The sequence below is a fragment of the Pinus tabuliformis genome, chromosome X, assembly GCF_031772625.1.
Source record: "Pinus tabuliformis cultivar Carrire ecotype Pingquan chromosome X, CPIR1, whole genome shotgun sequence".
NCBI lineage: Eukaryota > Viridiplantae > Streptophyta > Pinopsida > Pinales > Pinaceae > Pinus > Pinus tabuliformis.
The window spans coordinates 74,308,384-74,326,397 of record NC_142308.1 but is presented as its reverse complement, the minus strand read 5'-3'; the positions used below and the strand labels follow the sequence as shown (position 1 = coordinate 74,326,397).

Here is an 18,014-nt window from a genome sequence, read left to right as displayed (position 1 = left end):
ATCTTGAGTTTCAAAATGGTTGGGGGAAGTTGGGGGTTGAAACAAGTAATTTGTTTTCAATTAGGATTTGGTAGCAAAAATCTTCTAGATATTATGTCACAATGAAGGCCTATGGGGAAAGTTGATGAACATTAAAGATATTAGTGGCCCTGTATGTTAGGTAATGAGAGGTGATTCGTAGTTTTTTATATTGTGAGGACTTTCCATGATAAACAAGGAAATAAAAACCATACAACCGATATTTCTTCATGAAACACCAAGAAATGTGCTACTTAGAAGGGTAAGGTGCAACATAAGGATCTCTCTGGTCTAGGCAGGGTCGAGGGCATGGATTTAGGAGCATGTTGGTTGCTCGGATATAGTAGGTGTTCAGATAGGATATGTTATGTGGGGTGTTTTCGAGCTTACCCTTGGGTGTGGACGTGACATAGATGATTGATAATTTCTCTTTATTGGTACAAACATTAATTCCCTACCACCAACAATTTCTATCTTTTACCAAGATCAAGTTTAAAAGCCTAAAAACCAATTTAATATATACATTTTGCAACTATGGAATATATATATTCCATCTACATATCCTATTCATTAATCACTGGTCACCATATCTTAGTTTACTTATCACCTTTATTGGTTAACCACCTTTGGGAAATGTTATGAACAACATAAAGATGAGGTTTGTAAAATGTTTTTATACATATAAATGAATTCAAAAATCTATCTAAGAAAACTTCTTACACCCGAACAAATTGAGAACTCGTAGAAGGCACGAAATGAGGACTGGTTATGTCTATGGCGTGTAGGTGCTGGCAAAATTTTCTGATCCCTCATAATTTACTTAGCATGAATTTCACCATTTGAAGCAAGATTCTTGCATGAACCCATTCATCGTGTTGTGTTCATTGTGGGTAACATCGTTAGTGCTTTTTTTGCCATTGATATTTCTTTAACCTTTTTCATTGCTTACAAGGATGAGTCCATGGCTTTACTTGTGTATGACCCAAAGAAAATTTCTTCAAGTACTATATATATATATATATATATCTAATATATATATATATATATATAATATATATATATATATATATATATAGATATATATATATATATATCCCCTTTCTAAAAAAAACATATTAATACAAGAAACCACGCTTCTGATGATATATTTTTCAATTGATTAATGGGATTGAGTAGAATGTATGTACATACATGGTTCATTTTCAATGTGTCTACCTATCTGGAAATAATGCTTCAACTAAAATCTCGTTCTTCATGATATGCCTTCACCTCCTTTCTCTATCCAAATGTTTTTGGGGATATGAAGTGAGTTTCTCTTCATTGAGGCATGCAACAAATTTCAGATAGATATGTTGCACCTTGTATCGAGTCTTTGGTGTCACTCCAATTAGATAATTTCCCTAGGTTTTGTTGCTTTCTTCCTCAATAGTTCACCATATCATTTGAGGACGAAGCTATGGGAAATTCCATTGGATTTTGGGGTTCAAGATGAGTGGAGGGAAGTTATCCAAAATATGCATGATGAAGCAAAGGAAAAATATGAGTCAATGAAGGGTTATCCAAATGATTTTATAGTGACATAGTTGTGAAACAGGGACGCATCCTCCCAACTTTGTTTGGATTCTACATTGACAAACTAGTGGAATGGACAAATCTGAAAGGAGGGGTAGGAGTGAATATAATAACAATCCTCATAAAAATACTTCTTTACGTGGATGATGCCATATTGTTAGATACCCTACAAAGAGGCAAAGATGAATGTGATTCGATGGAAGATCAACATGGTCCTTTTCTTGCTCAAAAGAAAACCAAAGAAAATATAGGTAAGCTTCAAAGGGGAACAACTAGAAGTCACCCAAAACTAAAAATACATAGGGCTATAATTTAATGAGAGGTTAAGCCAAACATGTGCACAGGAAAGAGGTGTCAAACAGTTGAAAAGTGTACTTTTAATTACAAAATAGATATAGAACATCCAAAGTATGGGATTGGGAAAAAATTTTGATCCCTGTTTTAGGCACTCATTCCAAATGTTTTCTTATATGGTTGTAAGGTATGGAATCCTAACACATTTGAGGCTTGGTGGAATTAGTTGGAAAGGGTACATAAGAACTTGATAAATTGTGCTTTGAGGGTGAAAACCGACACTCCTATAAGATTTTTCAAGTTGAAACAAGCCTTTATCACATAGAGATGGAACTACCTAAAAGGCCAATTATGTGTGGGAAAATGGTGGTAGTAATAGTGGTGCTAGGTATGAATGAAAGTTAGCTAAGAAGAGTTGAAAAGAATAAAGCACATACATGACTAATAGTGTAATTCATCATTAGAGGAGTATGGTGTAATGGATAAAAGTTGTCTATTATTGGAGAGATTTGAAAACATAATTGTAATGCCCCACTTAAATCTTATCCTACAAATTTTATTAATGCTTACATTATCTGAACATATTGAGAAATATTGGTCCAATATAAAATTCATGATTTCTATTATTCAAATTCCCAACTTACCTTCTCAAATTGAATCTTAGGTAGGATATGGTTTCCTTCCATTATTTCAAATAATATATGTATTCATCTCACATTCCTCAATGTACCCTCATATTTACTAGGGAGAAGACATGGTCCTCTCTATTTAATTACATGTCACATTTCCCAATGTACCCTCACATTTACTTGGGAGAAGACATGGTCCTCTCCAACTCATTATCAATATATATATTAATCTCACATTCCCCAATGTACCCCCACATTTAATAGGGAGAAGACATGGTCCTCTCCATTTAATTATCAATATGTATATTCATCTCACTTTCCCAAATGTACTTTCAGATTTACTTGGGAGGAGACATGGTCATCTCCCATTAATTTCCCAATTTTATATTCATGTCACAATTCCAAATGTACTCCCAGCTTTACTTGGGAGAAGAGAAGTCAATTGTAAGGATGGATGAGAAGTTAATGACAATAATGAGAGGTAGTTGAGATGGAGAAGAGAGGAAGGGTATAAAAAGGGAAGGGAGAAGGGAGAAAATGGGAGGTGGGGTCTTGCTTATGATGGTGGGGTTGGTTGTGATTTTAGGATTGTTGCGATTTTGGAGACCTTAGAAACCTGTGGAGGTTTGTTGGGTTGTTGAGAGGAGGGAAATATTGTTCATCTTGGTCTAGATCATTCATCTTGGACACACACACTATATCTGGTTAGACTTGGGCTCGGAGGGCTAGGGAACTTGTGGAGGTTTCTTGGGCTAGGGATTATTTCCTAGTTGGTTGGGAGGTAAATCCAGTTGGGTCTGTCAAGAGGAGCATTCAGCAGGAGCAACAGGATAAAGGCATCTCAACCAGCGACCAGTACAGGTATTCTTCCATAGATTACTCATGTAAATTTTATTAGAATGAAATATTCACCATAAGTTATAAGGATTAGAATGTAAATGGTAAATTTTATTTGTTTAAAAGTCTTGTAAGTCAGTAAACTATTGCCTCTTATTGCATTTAAATTATTCAGAAATAGAGCTACTAGCAGACCCTAGGATAAGGCACTTACACATGGTATCAGAGCTTTGGTTCAAACTCTGGACCTTGAAACCTGTTACTTTGTCTTGGCTTGGTTGTGAATGCTGGTTTTGAGAGTGCACATATTCTAGTGGGCTCAGCTTCTAGAAAGGAATTGGGCTCATTTTCCATGAATGTAGAAATGGAAGGTTTGGGGATGAAATTGTGCCTTTTTATTAGTCTTGCCCTACTATTTTAAAGGGGGTTGAAGGATTGCATGCCATGGTTCATTTCTCTGAAAGTGCTGGTGGTTGGTTTCTTTTGAAGTGCACCCTTTGATTTTTGCTACGTGTTCACTATCGAATATGAAACTTCGTAAGTATGGGTTATGGAGTTCTCTTATTTTGGTAAAATTGTTATATTATGTATAAAAAAAAAAGAGGACTCTCACGAGAAGCAATTCCTCAGCTGCATTTTCTCTGAGTTACGGTGAAAAATCATGTTTGAAAGGTTTCTTAATAGTTTTATAACTTATTTTCCTACCCACTCTGGCAAGGGAATGTGAAGAAGATTTTGGGTGTGCTCAATAATCAAGGGAAGAATTGTACTCTGTTTGGATATCTCAACAAATGCACTATTTCTTTGGCCCCTAGAGTGATTTCCCTTAGCAAAATCTAGATCGATTCATCCTCATGTTAAATAAGGCACTGGTATCCTTTCTTCTCAACCATTTCCATTCTTCTATCTTGTTTTTTAGGGGTAGAAGAATTGAGCTTGACTTGGTAAACACATCTTGAGTTTGCTACCCCATTGTGCCCAGTGCACAACCCTTTACATGGTAACATAAATTGGGGTGCTGGTTGGCACTAATAAGACCATACTTTTTCCATGTGCCTGGTCACATAAAGTTGTTGGTAAGGGAAGTGTCATTTTGGTATCTAGAAGTCATCAGCACACCATATATGCACAAATTCTTTGATATCTAATCTAAAAAAAAAAAAAATTGACCTTTATCCAAAGTTGCTCATGAACTATTTGACAAAATGTGCGCATGATTTTATTTATTTATTTATTTTTTTTATTTTGCTTAACTTTTGCTTCTACTCGTGATATATTGGGTGTTGGTTTTCATTTGAAGATGGGAAATGCTATTTAATGTCTGTGAATCACAAGAAATCAGTACAAGACATAAGCTCTAGGCCTCTGGGTTATTCTCACTTAAATTTTGAATTTTTTCTTTGGCTACACATCAACTATTTGTAGAAAGGCGTGAGTGAGATCTTCTCTAATTTCCATAAAATATTTTGATTCTAATGTGGGTTATGGCCCACAAACTTAACAGAATCTGGCGCATTCATCTTCTTAAATACCATTTATGTATCCTTGACATGCTCACATTTAGCATATACTGTGACAAGCACATTTCCCACAACAACATCAGACTCTAGTCCATATTCAAAAACCTTAGCATGGACTTGCCTAACCTGCTCAACAAGTAGCCAGGCGCAAAACCCTCTTTAAATTCAAACTTTCGGACCCTAGCAGACCAAAAAAGGGCGTGCAAAAGACCCCTAAAGGGCCCAAAACGATCAAATATCTTTCACATAGCGACGTAGTCTATCTAATAACTAAGGAATCAGATCTTCAGAAATCGTTGGACATCTTCAACAATGACACAAAACGGCAAGGGTGTTATCACAAATTTACAACCTACAATGTCCTCATCAACAAGCTTAGCCGAGCCAAGAAATTCCAAGCCGTCAAAGGGATTTTGAAACAAATGTCTATACTGGGCTGCAGATGCCATGAGAGTCTCATCACAAATATCATGAAGCTCTACTACAGAGCCTGCATGCACGAGAAATCAAAGGAAATCTTTTACAGGATGAGGCTTTTCAATTGTAAACCATTGTTGTGGGCCTTGAGTACTCTGTTTAATCTCTTTGTGGAAACCGGGCGCCTGGGTTTGGCGGAGGAAGTGGTTGCAGATTTGAGGAATTTGAGGTTAGTTCCCAATGCCTACATTTCTAATATTTTAATTAAGTTTCATTGCCAGGCTGGAAATTTCGAAAAGGGCTTTGAGATTTTGGAGGCAATGGATAGGGTTCAGTGTGCTCCCAAATGCTATTAGCTATTCAACATTGATGGATGGGCTATGTCGTGTGGGAAAACCGAAGGAGGCCATCGGGGTGTTTGAAAGAATGCGGACCAAGGGACTTTTCCTGATGCACTGGAATATAATGTTTTAAAGTGGATTTTGTGATGCTGGGAATGTGAATGGGGCGATGTTATGAAACCAGCTCAAGAAAAGATAGAAAATATAGATCAACGCCTTATAATTCAACCTCTTCGAGGGGGCAACCTCCTTTACATTACATAAATGAACAATTCTTGGATGATTCAAATGACAAAACCTCCTTTCTATATATAGGAGTCTAAGGAGTCACAATATAACCCAGCCGACCTAACAATAATAATATAAAGCCAAAAAAATAACAATAGAGGGATAATATGGGGCACAATAATAACAATATGGGGATAATAGGGGCACAAAAATATTAATAAGGGATGTAATAAGGGATGCAACTACAATAGTAATGGGGTAATCACTAGTATTATAGGGACCCAACATGCCCCTCTCCTTCAAAAAATTGTTGTCCTCAACACTTGAGTAGTTCTGGATGCTTCTGTATAAAATTTTCATCCTCCCATGTGGAATCTTCAGCGGATAAGTTCTTCCACTTGATAAGATACTTCGAAATTGATCGATTTCGTAGCTGTCGAGTTCTTGTTTCTGTGACTGCTTCCGGTTCCAATATAATTTTTCCTTCCTCATCAAGTTCTGGCAATATTGTTTGAAATGGGAGATGGTTGCCTATAACCTTCTTTAAACATGAAACATGGAAAACTGGGTGCAATCGAGAAGTTGCAGGAAGCTCCAATTTGTATGCCATAGTACCAATCTTTTGCAACACCTTGTATGGACCATAATACTTTGGTGATAATTTATTATCCTTCTTAGCTTGCTTGAGGGACATTTTCTTTATTTGTAGGAATACCCAATCACCTACATCAAAACTTCTTTCACTGCAATGTTGATCTGCCTGTTGTTTCATTCTATTTTGTGCCAACACGAGGTTATCCTTTAAGAGTTGGAGGACTTGTTGTTGATGTTCGATGTGATGTTCCACTTCTTGAACCTTAGAATTTTCTCTTAAATATGATGTGATGGATGGTGGCTGATATCCATAAAGTTCCATAAATGGGGTCATTTTTGTTGTTGTATGGAAGGAAGTGTTATACCACCATTCATCCAGAGGCAACCATTTGACCCATTGTGTTTGTTTATCAGATACAAAGCAACGAAGATATCCTTCCAAACATTTGTTTACTATCTCAGTTTGCCCATCCGATTGAGGATGATAAGATGAGCTATGAGCTAACGGAGTACCAAGACAAGAAAATAATTTGTCCAAAAATTTCCAATGAAAATGGGATCTCTGTCACTTACAATAATCTTTGGGTTTCCATGTAGCTTTTGAATTGTTTCCATAAATGCAGTAGAAACTGTATTGGCTTTAAATGGATGTGATAATGCACAAAAGTGTGCATACTTGGTAAGTCTGTCAACTACCACCATGATGACACTATTTCCCTCAAACTTGGGTAAACCTGTGATAAAATCCATTGAAACCTCCTCCCAATGTTGGCTTGGAATGGATAAAGGTTGTAATAGACTCGGTGTCTTAATTGTTTCAACTTTGTTTTGTTAGCAAACCAATCATTCCACCACAAATTTTTGAATATCCGATTTAAGGCCATCCCCAAAAAATTCCTTCTTAACCTTGTGGTAGGTTTTTAAAAATCCTGAGTGCCCTCCTAAGGGAGAAGTGTGCAATTCCATAAGAATATTTTGTTTTAGTTGGGAATTCTTGCAGAGGTATAAGTGATCTTTGTACCATAAAGAATCATTTTGCCAGTTAAATGTATCAGACGTACTGGAATCTTGTTGTAACTTTCGAATAAGTGCCCACACTTTTTCGTCATTCTTCCATTCCTTCCTTGCTTCGTTTATCCAATCTGGTTGGATAATAGAAATGGCGCACAACAATGCTTCCACATCCTCATCCTTTCTTGAGAGTGCATCCGCCACCACATTTTTCTTCTCTTTTTTGTAGATGATTTCAAAGTCATAACTCAACTTTGTGACCCACTTTTGTTGCTCTTCAGAGGATAATCTTTGTTCTAAAAAGTATTTAAGGCTATCATGATCTGTTTTTACCTTGAAGTGTCTTCCCATTAGGTAGGGTCGCCATTTCTTAAGTGCATGGAGTATTGCCAACATTTGCTTCTCATAAATAGCTTTGTGTAAAAGCTTTCCCTTGATTGGATGACTTTCAAAAGCAATGGCTCTTTCATCTTGCATTAAAACACCACCAATTCCATTTCCTGAAGCATCACATTCCACAATAAAGGTTTTTGTGAAGTCTGGTGTAGCTAAGACCGATGCTTGGCACATTTCCTCTTTAAGATGTTCGAAGGCCTTTGTTGCTTCTGGAGTCCATGAAAATGCATCTTTCTTCAATAATGTTGTTAGAGGTCTTGCTATTCTCCCATAATTCTTAACAAACTTGCGATAATACCCTATCAACCCGAGAAATCATTGCAGATGCTTTATGGATATGGGGATTTTCCATTCTTTAATAGCTTTGATTTTGCTAGGGTCTACCTTAACTCCTTCATGAGATAGAATATGACCCAGATATTCCACCTCTTGTACTCCAAAGAAACATTTGGATCTCTTTGCATATAATTGTTTCTCCTCCAATAGTTGTAGCACCCTGTCAACATGTTCAACATGATCCTTCCAAGACTTGTTGTAGATTAGTATATCATCAAAAAATACTAACATAATTTTTCTAAGGAATGGTTTGAAAATGGAATTCATCAAACCTTGAAATGTTGAAGGTGCATTGGTAAGGCCAAAAGGCATGACCAAAAATTCATAATGACCCTCATGAGTTCTAAATGTTGCTTTCAGAATGTCTTCAGTCTTCATTCTGATTTGATGATATCCTGAACAAAGATCCAACTTGGTGAAGTAAATTGATCCATGCAATTCATCCAGTAATTCATCAATGACGGGAATGGGAAACTTATCTTTAATAGTGAGCTTGTTGAGCTCCCTATAATCCAAACACATGCGCCATGATCCATCCTTCTTGTGCACTAATACTATTGGAGCAAAGAAAGAACTTTGACTCGGTTGAATTATACCAGCCTCTAGCATTTCTGCAACCATACGTTCAATTTCACTCTTTTGGGCATAGGGATATCTATACGGCTTGATGTTTGGAGGAACACTTCCTGAAATCAGATGAATAGCATGATCATGATCACGAATAGGTGGGAGAACTTTGGGAGTTTCAAATACCTTGGAATGATTGTCCAAGACTTTTTGGAGATCTGGAGAAATAGATGATTGCAATGTGGAAACATCTAGCGAACATAATTGTGCAATTACACCCCTTTCTTCCTTTTTTAGAAGCTTTGTCATACCGTTAGAGATGATTATCTTTCCCGGTTTCCCTGCAATACCCCTTAATTCAACTTCCTTTCCTTCCATAGAAAATTTCATGAAAAGTTATTGAAAATTAAAAGCTATTGTACCCAAGGATTGTAGCCATTGGACTCCTAGTACAACATCAACACCTCCCATTGGAATGGAAAGCATTGGGCTAGTCAATACATATTCTCCCATCGATAGCTTGATATTATGGCACTTTCCAGAGCAATTTATTTTTCCTCCATTTGCAACCATCACTTGACACTCTGGTGCTGGATATAAGAAGCAATTCAATTTTTTTGCTACCTTACAATGAATAAAATTGTGGGTACTTCCTGAATCAATCAACACTATTACCTTTTTCTTCTTGATTTGTCCTTCTATCTTGATGGTTTGAGGAGTGGTAATTCCCGCCAATGCATTACAAGATATGGTCAGATTGATTTCTTCTTTATCTAGGCTTTGTTCCTGGAGTATATCCTCTTCTTTTGACCTTTCTTGCTCCTTTTATTCTTCCTTTTTGCAATCTATGTAGAATAATTTCTTCTCAGCACACTTATGACCTTTATTGTATTTGCTATCACAACTGTAACAAAGCCCTTTTGCTCTTTTTTCTTCCAATTGTTGTGGTGTCAACCTTATATGTTGTGGAAGACTAGGGGAAACAACACTTCCATCTTTATAGTTGTGAGTGGTATGCTTCCTGGTTGCCATAATTTTTCTTTCCATTTTTCTTGCTAACCTGAATGCCTTCTCTAATGAATCAGGTTCCCAAAGGCAAACATCATGTTCGATATTATCCTTTAAACTCCCTATGAACACATAAATCCTATGCTTCTCTGGAATATTTTTTACCCTTATGTTCAATTTTTGGAACTCCTCAATGTGCTCCATTATTGAACCCTTTTGTTTGAGACTTATCAATTGGGTAAAAAAAGTGTTGCTTTTTGTATCCTCATAATGTGCTGTCAATTCTTCCATAAAAATTGCCCAAGTGATAATTTTTTTATGAGAGCAAAGCCATTGATACCATACAAATTGATTTGGTTCCAAATATAAAGTTGCAATACGTACCTTTTTTGTGTTTTGCACATTATTGAGATCGAAAAATTGCTCCATCTGTAATATCCATGTTGCGGGATCCTTGCCATCAAAATTCCTCATATCGATTTTTGGAATATGGTGGGTCTTCGATCCCACATTAGAGTCTAAGAAATCATGATTAACATTTCTTTTGTTCACATCATGAGTTTCCTTTACTACCTTTTCACCATTAGTAAGTATTTCTTGTAGAAAATTTGTCAAATCTGTCTTCAAATTTGCCATGTCTATCTTCAAATCTGTCTTCAAATCTGCCATGTCTCTCTTCAAATCTGTCTTCAAATCTATCTTCAAATTGTCCATCTTAGCTTCCATGCCCTTTATCTTAGATTCCACGCCATTTATCTTAGCTTCTGTTAGCTTTTGTGAGAGTGACATTTGTTGCACTTGTTCTTGTAATTTTGATATATCATGTAGCATTTCTTCCTCTTCTTCATGAGTCATGCTAGAGCTTTCAAGTTGCTTACTAGGTGTTTACATTTTCTTTCCTCGGGGCATCAATTATTGATAATAATTCTCTACTATGCCCTTTGAATTCCTTCAAAATAAATTTTCAAACCAAGCTGAAGCAAAAATTTAAAAAAATCTACACACCTTTTTTCACTTTGGAGGAGCTCGATATTGCCTGTGATGTATCTCTGTAGTTTCTGATAATCCAGTTTTGAAATTGTGACCTATATTAGCCCTCCATGTTCTCTTTCCAATGCCACCAGTCTGACCAAAATTGGATTCTCCAAGGAAGGGTTATGCGAAATCTCCCACAGTGACTTGATTATAGACTAGTTCAGTAGACAAAACTTGTACGACGTGTCACAAGTCATTGTTTTGACCTTTTGCTTTGAACAATATCTACAAGAAACTAAATTTTGTCCTCTTTCTGTAACTTCTTACGAAATTTCAATCCGATGCTCAGAGAGAAAGTTATGATGATTTTCCCCAGGTCACCTGTTTGGAATGTAATTCAAGAGTCTGCAAAAAGACCAACTTCCTCAGATCATATCTCTGCAAATATAGTGCAAAAAAGCTCTAAAATTTGGACCCGAGGTTCAACGCGATGTATTCTCAAATGGTTTTTTTTTTAGCTTCTGAAACATCACAGAAAAAAATTTATAGCGAAAATGCCATGATGACCTATTTGGAGCAGCGAAACCCTAGAATCCAAAGCTCTGATACCAAATGTTATGAAACCAGCTCAAGAAAAGATAGAAAAGAAAGATCAACGCCTTAGAATTCAGCCTCTTCGAGGGGGAAACCTCCTTTACATTACATAAATGAACAATTCTTGGATGATTCAAATGACAAAACCTCCTTTCTATATATAGGAGTCTAAGGAGTCACAACATAACCCAGCCGACCTAACAATAATAATATAAAGCCACAAAAATAACAATAGAGGGATTCTATGGGGCACAGTAATAACAATATGGGGATAATAGGGGCACAAAAATATTAATAAGGGATGCAACTACAATAGTAATGGGGTAATCACTAATATTATAGGGACCCAACAAGCAATGAAGATATTTGATGTGATGAAGGAGAACAAGTGTAAACCCAACAATGTCAACTTTAGTTATATTATGAATGGCCTGTACAAGGAAGGGAGGGCACATGAGGCCTCTGAGCTCTTGGGTGAAATGCTCACAACCAGTTTTCGGCCCGATGCAGTGACTTATACAACCCTGATCAATTTCTTTTGCAAACAGGGCAAGACTGAGGAGGCGTAGAGAATGATTGTGGAGGATTGTGGAGATGAAGGCTGCAGGGTGTGCGTCAGATATTATTACTTACAATATATTAATCGGTTGTTTGTGTAGGGAGTGCAAATTCGAGGAATTTTTTGTGGTCCTAGATGAGATATCGCGCTATGGGTGTGTTCCGAATAGGGCGAGCTATAGGGTTTTGCTCAATTTTCTTTGCAAGGAAGGGGAATTTAAGAAGGCTTTGGCTATTCTTGATCAGATGTTGAAGAGGGGTTTCATTCCCCATTTTAAGACTTCTAATGCATTGCTTGTTGGTCTCACTAAAGTGGGCAAGATACTAGATGCCACTAAGACTCTTTATGGCTTAGCAGATAGGGGTTTTGCTCCTTCTAAAGGTACGTGGAATTGCTTGATCACCTCTGTTGCAAGGAGAGGAAGCTAAGTAAGGTCACTGAAAGGTTTCAGAGAATATTGGAAGGAGAGGATTAGTTACTTTATTTCTCTACAATGTGCTTTTCCCCCTTTAGGGCAAAGTTGCTACCTGGAATGATACGATCTTTGTTTTCTATTTCAGTGACAATTTCTGTTTGAGCAACAACCGAAGAAGGCAACTGTGTTGAGAAATTATTTTTTCCCTCAAAAGTGATGGTGTCAATTTTGGCTTTAGTACCTAAACAAATTTATGAATGTGCTGGTGAAGAATGAGGTCCTAAGCTCATAAAGGATGGTCAATTCTTAGAGTTGAAGATTGTTGTCACGGACCGACTTGGAATTTTAGTGCTTCTGGTTTTTCAACCTTTATCTATCTCAATGTAGCCAAACTTTTCCTCCCATATATTTGTGATTTTAGAGCATGTGGGTATCCATTGGAATTGTAATTGATGCGCTGAGAAGTATGTCTCTCACTTAAAATGTGAGATAAGTGCTCTATAAAGGCAATTGTTTTTCCTTTTGTTTCTATTTATGATATCCTTGAGGATGAAAAAAACTAGAAGTTCATGTGACACAACCAGCTAGGAGCCAAAGAAGGTCCAACTAAAGTTTCTAAGCAATATGGCAATCAACATCATCAAAAGTATAGGCACAGAGCATTTATGATGCCCATTTTAACGTAGATAGCCACCTATGGTAAGGTTCTATTTTGTAGTTCCATGTTGTTATTGATGAACATTATATACATTTGGTTAGACACATAAAAATCAATTGATGGATTTGGTATTGATGATGGAAATGTTGGATGTATGACCAAATGCATGACTTACTTGGTCACAATTTATCTAGTGCATGACTTGTCAGAGTTATTGTTGCATCATATAGGCTTATATAGATATGATTTATCTAATCAATGACTTAGTGAAATTACGATTTATCTAATGTAAGGTTTATTTCTAGTATGAAAAACAAAAATTGACACGTGGACACTGGGCTTAATAAACATGATGTTTAAGATCATGTATCTATATCTATTTTGTGGTTATATATATGCATGGATGAGAACTAAACTACAGATTGGAAAGAACCGTATGATAACCAAGATCTACTATTCTATTGAGGAAGGTCAAGACAACCAATGAGGAAAGGTACAATGTACATTTTTCTATTACATTTGGTATCTACTTGATATGCACTCTTATGACATGAGTAAAATGCAAATGACAGGTGGCAAGATGACCTGACTAGATTATTCGATGACAAGTCCAACCAGCTCTGTAGTGTGGTCCATATTAGGGTGTTGACCCTAGTTTTGAAGGAGGGTTGGAGACATTTCCCACCGTGTATCCTCCGAAACCTGGAATCATGGGAGGGCAGTGATGGACACGCTCCTCTAGACGTGTGATGATGATTGCCAGTTGCCTGCTGGGGAGGTTAGGTTGATGTATTCGACGCTTCCACCATGTCGGTTTTATCAGTGGTTAGTATGGCCGTTGCCACTGATAAAGAAACAGAGGACGGATAGGGTGGGAATGGAAGTAGGTCAGGATGGATAGGAGGATATAGATCAGTTGAAGACTCTTGATGGGAAGTAATGTCATTGTCTAACTTATCAAATTTTACTGCTATAACTCTCTCTGGTTTGTTATACTTTAGAACTCCTTGTATATTTTCATTCTAAACTTCGGGACAAAGTTCTCTGAAGGAGGGGTGTATGTAATGCCCCACTTAAATCTTATCCTGCAAATTTTATTAATGTTTACATTATTTGAAAATATTGAGAAATATTGGTCCAATATAAAATTCATGATTTCTATTATTCAAATTCCCAACTTACCTTTTCAAATTGAATCTTAGGTAGGATATGGTCTCCTTCCATTATTTCGAATAATATATGTATTCATCTCACATTCCCCAATGTACCCTCACATTTACTAGGAAGAAGACATGGTCCTCTCCATTTAATTACATCTCACATTTCCCAATGTACCCTCACATTTACTTGGGAGAAGACATGGTCCTCTCCAACTCATTATCAATATATATATATATATATATATATATATATATATATATATATATATCTATATCTATCTATATATATATACATACATATATATATATATATATATATATATATATATATATATATATCTCACATTCCCCAATGTACCCTCACATTTACTAGGGAGAAGACATGGTCCTCTCCATTTAATTATCAATATATATATTCATCTCACATTCCCAAATGTACTTTCAGATTTACTTGGGAGGAGACACGGTCCTCTCCCATTAATTTCCCAATTTTATATTCATGTCACAATTCCAAATGTACTCCCAGCTTTACTTGGGAGAGGAGAAGTCAAATGTAAGGATGGATGAGAAGTTAATGACATTAATGAGAGGTGGTTGAGATGGAGAAGAGAGGGAGGGTATAAAAAGGGAAGGAGGAAGGGAGAAAGGGAGAGGTGGGGTCTTGCTTATGATCGTGGGGTTGGTTGTGATTTTAAGATTTGTTGTGATTTTGGAGACCTTAGGAACCTATGAAGGTTTCTTGGGTTGTTGAGAGGAGGGAAATGTTGTTCATCTTGGTCTAGATCATTCATCTTGGACACACACACTACATCTGGTTGGACTTGGGCTCAGAAGGATAGGGAACCTGTGGAGGTTTCCTGAGCTAGGTATTATTTCCTAGTTGGCTGGGAGGTAAATCTAGTTGGGTCCATCAAGAGGAGTGTTCAACAAGAGCAGTAGAACAAAGACATCTCCACTAGCGACCTGTACAGGTATTCTTCCATAGATTACTCATGTAAATTTTATTAGAATGAAATATTCACCATAAGTTATAAGGATTAGAATGTAAATGGTAAATTTTACTTGTTTAAAAGTCTTGTAAGTCAGTAAACTATTGCCTCTTATTGCATTTAAATTATTCAGAAATAGAGCTATTAGGAGACCCTATGATATGGCTCTTACAATAATTACAACAACATTACAAGAAAGGAAAATGGGGTGAACACAAAAAGAATAAATAACTTACTATGATAGAAGAATTCAATACACAAAGATTAGTGTTTACTAGTCTTCGGTTGGCTTTTATTTGCTTCAATAACTCCTCCACTGCAGCCTTTTCCACAAATTGGGTGTAAAAACGAGTAGTGGTAGAATTTTTATCTTCCTCATGATCCCCATGTCTTGTGGCTAAATAATTGAATGCCTTATTTCACTTTTGCACGCTATTTACCCAATGCCATGTAAAATGGAAGGACAATGGCCCCAAGAATCATTTTTGGTAACCTCTTGTCTACCTCATGGGCTTCATTCACTTGTTTCCATTCTTAGAATGTTAAACAACCCCAAGACTCAGCTACAAGAATCATTATAAACACTCTATATTCAATATTTCAAGAAAAGGCCTTTTGTGCCCCTTTTTCCTTGCCATGTGGTAGGTAGTTTGTCCATGAGGCCTTGGGCTCTCCCTTCAATCCTCTATAGTGAATTTTTTTATGACAACACAAAATGAGTGTCTTACATCAATATGAAATATCTTTGGAATTTGAAGTGCATACAATGATTTAAGTGGAACAAATATGTGAAATAAGTGCATATATTAGTTCAAATCCTTAGTTATTCCAAAATGTTCTTTCTTTATAACAAGATGAGAAGAATATGAAATCACCAACCATATAAGGTGAGGAATTTTGTGATGTTATTGATGTCATGGAAGTCATTAAGGTTGATTTATGCTTTAAATACAACAGTGGAAAAGACAACAAATATTTTATGGTGTTGTTGTTGTATATAACAGTGAGATTTTTTTTAAAGGATCATTTTCAGAGCAAATTCAAAGTTTAATATAAATTTAATGAATAGTACCATGTGTGTCTGCACTTACTTGAAATATTCAAAACTTAAAAGAAGATACACCTGTAGAAATTAGTTCTTAATTAAAAAAATATATCTCAACTTTAGACAAAAGCCAATAGTCAAGGTTACATTCAATGGAAATTAAGCATAAGAAACCAAGTTATCGAAAATATTTCTCAACAACTTTAGTGGGTTGTTCAACATGTGATTATATGTTGAAACAAAGTGTGCCAATGATGATTATTGAGATACCTAACATTTTAAATATGTTCCAAAGGTTTTCATTCCCATCATTTTCCGATTAATGCCCTAGAATGACCAGTGGTTAAAAAAATCATAAAATAATGATGTAACAATGCCAAAAATGAAAATTTGTTTAAACTCTAAGTTGGTCACTTCATAGGTTAATGCACCAATTGGTTTTTTAAAAAGTTTGAGATCATGTATAGAAGAAGAAATTAGTAGCAAATATGTGCCATAAACAAAATGTTTGCCTTAGTATGAAATTACTATTCAAGATATGTCAACCTTAACATTCAGATTTTTCATAAATGAAACCTAAGAAACCATATTGTGAACATTATAACAGATAATTTCATATCCCTTGGCATATATTTAGTTAGTGTAAGAATCTAATGTCAATTCTTGGGTTATTTATGGAATTTTCAAGGCTTTGAGTACAAAGTTCATTAAAACCCTTAGGGTTATATAAGAACTATACCATTTAAACCCTAACAGTTAAAGATATCTATGGAACTATAACACCTATCCACAAAACCAAATTTATTATCTAAAACTTCCTTAGAAAACAAGTCGTTTTAAATAACCTACACAACAGGGTGCCCAAAGGGCAGAGCATGTGACTGCCCCTCTCAATTGGGTAATCTTGTTAGTATATTGACTATTTATATAGCTAATAGTGACAAATCACATTTTTTAGGTGAATGACTGGGGTTTTGAATGCATAAAATTTTGCAGGGAAGAGCATAAATAAATGATCCAGGGTTTCATTTTGTCAGACTCTTGAGGGCTTGAAGAAATTGAAAGTGTAGGTTTTAAATATGAACCACTGCCCACCTCGTAATATTTATATGTAGTGATGTGGTAGGTGGTCTTTTGAGTCATTTAATATTAAATAATATGAGGTCGTGTTTTTTGTATGAAAGTCTCAAACCAGGGTTCCTGCAGATTGTAGTAGTGAGTGGCCAGAGACTGGATGGTGAGGCTATTGTCAACAGATGGTTGAAACTTGAGTGAGAACCTTAGAAGCGTTGGATAATTCTCACCTATTTTTATCAAAACAAATGGATTGAATCCAAAACAACCCTTTAAACCCAATTCTTAGATATTGTCACTGTTTTTATGGCTTTCCAATGCATTATCAGACAAATTCCTACAATTCATGAGATTGATAGTGTTAAGCCCTTTACAAATGCTAGTCGAGGCCTTAATACCCTAATCCTACAAATTGGGTATGAAAGTCAAGGAAACATCATCCATTAGAGTACAATTTTTCACAAACCCTAAAAACCCTATATTTGAAATGAATTTATGTGGTTGGTTAGGGTTCCTTAATATTAAATTAACTAGATTCTTAATAAGATTCAAAAGCCAAATGGAGATCTTGGCCCTACAATTGATCCATGCACTCAAAGAGATTTAAGTTCTTAATGTGTTTGAAGTGAGAAATGAGAGAAGCGAGGAGTGCGCGAGACCTGATCGTCAAATTTTGGGTTGTATGCGTGATATTTCGTTTCAAACTCTGCACACCAAGGACGTCAAGAGAAGATACTGTAGTCCTAGTAATCATGTCAAGTTGAGGGACAACAGTCC

General features: G+C 36.1%; 1 pseudogene; it reads left to right on the top strand.

The window, feature by feature from the left end:
• The first annotated feature begins 773 nt into the window (after positions 1-773).
• Positions 774-12,371, top strand: LOC149138423 (uncharacterized; annotated as a pseudogene).
• Positions 12,372-18,014: the final 5,643 nt, after the last annotated feature.